A 6670-nucleotide genomic window follows, 5' to 3' on the forward strand; every position below is an offset into this window, starting at 1 on the left:
CCACTGTGGGAAAAATCATTAATGTATACCAGCTGATTAGGTGGTGGTGTGTATATAACACCATAACCTATATATATATATATATATATATATATATATATATATAGCCATCTGGTCATGGGTCAATGTGCAAGTATAAATGCATGAAATGCATATGAAATACATTAATAAAATCTCTCGGTACGTCATAAGACCATTATGTCTCTGATTCATATCATGAAATAAACTTAACCAACTTAGGTATTTTTGAGACCCATGAATAGATGATAAAATATAATGACACATGGGGAATCAAGAACATAAGTATCTCTAGTATTTCTATGAATAGAGCCATTTATGGAAGTTGTGCAATTGCTCATTTTGTTTGTATCGTATGGAGCATGTCAAAAGGAAAGAAAGGATAGCCTTAACATACCTGAGCCGATTCTCCTGACAATCCCTCTAACATACGTCAATTGTGACAAAAACATAATGGCGGATCGAAGCAGGTGAGAATTTGTATGATATTTTTTGAGAAAGATTGCACAGTACTCCCTTAGAACCGCAAAATCCCGTTGCTATTATGCTAAATAGTTTCGTATGAATTTGTTTCTGTTGAAGAACTCACGTTACATGTATATACATGTTCTTGTTGAAGCAAACTCACATTACTTTTTCTCGCGTTAGAAAAGAGTCAAAATGAATCTTGTTTTTGAATTCCATCCGTACTTAGCAAGCCAATCTATACCATTTCATATTGTAGGAAAAACCTTTAAGATCATGGGTTGTGGTCTCCATTTCTTTGGGATGACCTGGCCACCAAAATCCCTTAAATATTTCCACCTAATTACATGATATAAGAGCCATACTTTGGCTTTGAAGAAGACTCATTTTGCTGCCACGTTGGTTAATGTTTATCCACCCCAATAATTATCCACCAATCTCTTGATTAACTTATTAATCTCCCACTAACCAATAATTAACCAGTTACCCACAAAATTAAGAATTATCTCAAATTACTTAAAACACTACTCACTTTTAACACACTTCATGCACCTTACTATCATGGTCATGTGGTACCTTGTATAACACTAGTCCATAAATATCGGGTATGTATAGCCCAGACCGTATTTTATCTCAAAATGCCAAACTTCGACAAAATTCCTTTTTATCAATTTGCTTACCTCTCACGTTCACGAATTTACTTATCACTTGCTTAAAATAGCATAATACTTATAATCTCAAAATAATCTCATTCCCGAGTTTACGTCGATTAACTTACGACGAAACTTTAACGTACAAAAATACGGGATGTAACACCATTCCCCCCTTTGGAACATTCGTCCTCGAATGTTGACTGATGCAGTTATTATTCTCATAACTCATAGCTCTTGCGAATACTTTAGTACTCCTCTTGCCATCTAGGTAACTGTTCTGTGAATAAGTCCAAAGGCCAGGGCATTCCCCCATTTAGTCCTTTTTCTTATACGACGACTTTTGGTCGAAATCTTTCCAATCTCTTAACTATTGCTACCTTCTGTCATGCTGCCTGTATGACGCTAACCTTGTAAATGCGCCTATGTGACTGTTCTTTCCTTTTTTGCTCCAGCTTCTAGCCAATCTACAGGCCTCACTTTGCAAACATATACAAATCTTGATAAAATGTCCCTCTAGGCATTTGTAGTTATACTAAAGTTCTTTTCTCGGTACTTTGTCGAACTTACGAATATCGCTACATCTTGTTTAATAGAACCGGTTATCTATCCGCGTGATTTTACTACATCTAGGTAGGTCAAACTATACCATAACTCTTACTTCGATTTATCATTGATGAGGTTTGCTATCAAATTCCAGCTTACTCTTGTTGCTTATCTCATATGTATATATCTACGTCCTTTAATGCTTCCTCATTACTGTTCATTTTAAGAATGATGACCTAATTACATCTCATACTTTTTGACTTTTGTCCATCCATTATTGATTTGCCTTAATATTGATCTACAATATACCACTGATAACTTGAATCATCTTATGTAATACCTTGCCACTACGACTTATGTTGCATTGAGGAATATTTGAAGTGATTTCCATAATCGTATTTCATAGTATCTCAATATGATTCACCTTATGGGGGTATTCTAATCTCGTGTCATCCGCGAAATATTTTCTCCTTCTCTTTTTTTTCTTCAAATGATTTTTCAAATGAAGGCCCAAACGTCATCTTTTATCTGTCACAATTACACCCTCATTTTATTACCAGTTCATCCTTTCATTTCTTCTAAATGCTACTAGTCTTAGACTCCTTTGAGCTCATTCAGGCTAAACTGAGCTTCATATAATTTATAGAACCCATCAACTCTCTCTCATTTTTGTGGGCTTAATCCCCAGGGCTTATCCATTCTTGCCACCTTTTCACTCGCCCTTTCTCATCCTTACTCCTGTCTTCCTACAACCTTGTCGCTCTACCATACTTTAGCTTGCGACCCATACATATCCATTTATACTATTCACATCCTTCCTTCAACTTCCTTGCACCATAGATTTCCTTGTGTTATTCTGGAACATCAAGCGAGACATCACATTATCTCTAACTCTTCTTTATTCTCTTAAATAGACCTCTCAGTACCTAGAAACCATAGGCTGGAAGATATGCCACTGACGATGCTGCTATCATTCCTGGATACTGAATCCCAGCGCTTCTAGTCTTTTACCTGAAGTATGGACCATTCACATCCTTCTACACTTGAGTATTTTGTACGTTGTTCACCTTTATCTTACTTACTTTAAAATATCACCTCATATTCTTCTATACCTTTCATAACCTCCCTCCCATATAGGTATAAGTCACATCTACTATTTGAAGCTTTATTATAATACTTGCACCTCTGGTGCCTATATAATCTGGTGGGAGCTCCATACTGAATTCTTATGATGCTAGTATTTTTTAACTGGCTTTATCATAAAGCCATTATAGAATATAGTTGTTCTACTATCTCTCTTGCACCTATGATATTAAAAGTGATTTTGCTACGTTCTCAATCATGATTCCTATAATTTCTAGGTTCAATAATCGGATTCCTGATTTACTTTGTTGATGTAACTCTTAAGTTTCCTCCTTCTTCTAATCGGCCTTTATGTAGGCTTAAGTTATCGATATGCGGTTCATGGTATTAGTTATTCTATTTAGCCCTTCATGGGTGCTGAGGAATAACAATGATATAATCCTTTAACAATTCAATCCTTCGTCTATGACCAGAGCTCAATTCTTTCTTTTAACGTATACCAGAATCTTCTACGGCTGTATATGCTGCATGTATAAAACTCCAAACTCTTAAGTGCATTCATAATGTAACTAACTCTGGATCATTAATCGAATAATTCTTTTTGTTCTATCTCAGCTTTCTTCAAATGTAAGAAATTACTTTTCCTGGTCTTTCTGCCCCCTTTTTTGTGTGCATACTTAGCTTATCTTAATACCCACGCATATTGAAATTCCATACAACTCATATGACCTTGAATATCACTTATGATTTTACTTCTTGTTCATTAGCCACGGTAGTTGCCATTTTCTTATGGAGTGCATATAATGTTGTTGTGAGACTATTTTTATATGACCATTTCTTCTTCAAGTTACTATGCTTAGGTTGGAACCTTCTTCCTTATTTCCCCAGCTAGTCTTCCATTGTAGTAATGAGGGAGGACCACATGATTCATGCAAGGCTGCAAGCTTATTACCTTTTTTACCTGAAGGAATTTTTATCCTTCCTCGCCTATAATTATCCATAGTTACTTACCTCCATGCCTTTGTGCTTGTAGGGTTGCTTCTGAACTTGATATTTTTACAGTCTTCCCAACAGCATTCTCTTTTATTTGTAATACTCATACGTTAATTTTAACTACCCCAACTCCTATCTAAGTATTTGTCATGGTTACGATGTCATATCTGCGAGACTGAATGCCTCATGTTGGGGTTCACAATGTTTATCTTGCACGATCTATTGATTTGTTTGTATCTTCTTGTCTAGCCATAACCAGGCTTTTTTTGAATCAACTGCTGACTACTCGTTGGCCCATTCTCGTATCAGTATTCTGCGTAATCTTTCTTGGGTTATTTCCTTTGTCTTAACTTATGTCTCGCACTGGATTCTTACTTATCAATAACATCTCGGGCAGAAACCTTTGCTTTCTCTCGTTATCGTCGTACTTGCATAATGTTCTGGAATCGTGGCATATAAATAGGAGCTTAATAAGTGTGATCTCATTCCATATCCACTTAATTCTAACTTAATGCCACATTACTCCATATTCCCCCCTTTAGGGGAGTACTAAGAGTTGGTACCATGACGATCTACCTATAGATGTTTTACCTTTTTATCTTTGGCATTTTTTCACATAATCGATGACCCTTCCTCGCTTTGTGGTAATCCTTCTATACCAAGGATAACAAATTTCCTCACTCACGAGGGTGACACTTAGTGTAACTGGCACACATAGTCCCTTAAGCTTAACTTTGCTCACATTGCTTGCTTTAGGGAAGCGTCTTCCTGAATAACCTTTAAAGATTATTCTTCTGTCGTCCTTTCCATTATTGCCGGAATGCAATCTTTAAAATTCTCATGATGCCAACTATTATCAAATCACTCGATCCCTAATTCATTTTTAGTTTATCTTGTTCATCAGTCCAAACTGATTTCTTTTACTCTGGGATCTAACTTTTCCTTCTAGTAGTCGTGTTAGAGTCGCGAACTTATTTCTCGAAATGAGAATATGAATTTATGGCATATACTCTTTTGTTGTCTCAAGAACCGTTACCTCTTGTCTTTTCCTTCACTTGACTATAGACTTTATAATACTGTCATCTTTTTGGATCTACCGCTGTCATCCATGTATCACATTTTACTCATAATGCTTCATCAACTCTCTTCTCTAGTAACATTTATGCCTATCACCTTATTCTGAAAACTTCCAACAAGACATCCTTTTGCTTTTAGCTCCCCTTTACTCCATCTAGTGGCTCTTCAGGTTTGCTCAACGTTCTCTCTCTACTAGGGATGAGAGCCACACTAAGGTAATATTTATTCCTTCAAAGCTTCAAGTTCCTATCATTGTAGTACTCATATTGATGAGTGGTAATTTTACCACTCATTCTAGTCTCTTTTCTTTAGCTTTTATGTCCTTTAACTATAATATAAGGTCGTTTATGTTGTGTATTGTTAGATTTTCAATAAATGATGCCATGAAGTGATTTGAATTCAATTGGAGTGGAATTGAGCAAAAAAGGGTGAAAAATGCAAAAACTCCCCAGTGATTCCGCATCTGCGGAAGGATGGTCGAAGAAGCGACCCTGCTTCTGTGTGAAAAGTTCTGCATCTGCGAAATTGTCTGAGATTGCAAGGAATCGCATCTGTGGTTAGATTACCGCTTCTGCGGTGGCGCATCTATGCCTAGTGCGATAACAGAGTTTTAGCTAGCAAATCGCTTTTGCAATGGGATCTCCGCATCTGCGGAGCCGCACTTGCGAGGATTCTTTCGAAGGTACGGTAAACGGGCATCAGATCTGGGAAAATTAGGCATTTCACATGTTCTCATTTCCAAACCCACAAATACTCGACCTAACAGAATCTTTGGCTTATTTTCAATTCCATAGACTAGAGAAGAACAAGTCTTGAAGCTAGGGTTTTGCACACACACTTGGGTTTTGAAGATTTCAAGCTTGTGGTTAATGATTTCTTACTCATTTATGTTTATTTCTTCATTTCCTTTCTTTGTATTGAATATTTAAGTGTGTAGTATTTATTTCCAACACTTGAATCTTGTTTATGGAAATATTCTTGCTTAAAGTGTGGATTAAATACCTTGTTGTGCTTATGTATTGAATGATTTTTATCCTTTTATGAAGTGAGTTATTGTTACTTTAATTATTCTTGTTCTTTAATATTTCCAAAGGGATTAGCTAACCATAGGACTCACCCATTAACTCCAAATTGATTTTGGAAAAGATAATTTGGGCTTGGGAAAGATTTAACAAGAACTTGAGGTTTTAACCCTCATTTTATAGGTTCTACCTAGCGATATGATTGAACTACTTGTAGCCATTCCGGGTGTGCTTAATCTCTTAATTGTTTTAGGGGTAATGAAATTTGGAAGTCTTGTTAGTGTTCGGAAGAAGCTAATTAAGAATTATTATCGTGTCTAATTAACATAAACTCGCTCATATTTGTAAAATCGTGAAATACATTGGATCGTTACTTGAGTGTAATTCCCGATGCATTCATACTTGTAGCTATTGATTATTTTACTTGCTTTCTAGGTTAGTTTACATTTTTGTATTTAGATTTAAAACATTTTCTAAACCAAAATCTAAGTGTTTGGCATTGTGCGATAAGTGATAATTCTCTTACATTCCTAATCGCCTGCATGTTGTTTTCTGTAGGATTTGACCCCGACTCATAGTTGGGTAAATTATATTGCATGTGACCGTGTCCATTTACTTTTTAGTAGTGGATTTAGACATCATCAAAATTGGCGTCGTTGCCAGGGAACAATTTGGCATAATTTAGGTTATTTGAGAAATAAGCGTAAGTGCTTTGGTCCAAACTTGTGAATATTTGTGTAATTAATTTTTCTTACCTTGGTCTATTTTTCTTGTTTGTTTCCTTCTTATTTTCTTAATTTTGAAAAATGGCATCAT

Source organism: Nicotiana sylvestris, chromosome 6 (genome assembly GCF_000393655.2).
Source record: "Nicotiana sylvestris chromosome 6, ASM39365v2, whole genome shotgun sequence".
Taxonomy (NCBI): domain Eukaryota; kingdom Viridiplantae; phylum Streptophyta; class Magnoliopsida; order Solanales; family Solanaceae; genus Nicotiana; species Nicotiana sylvestris.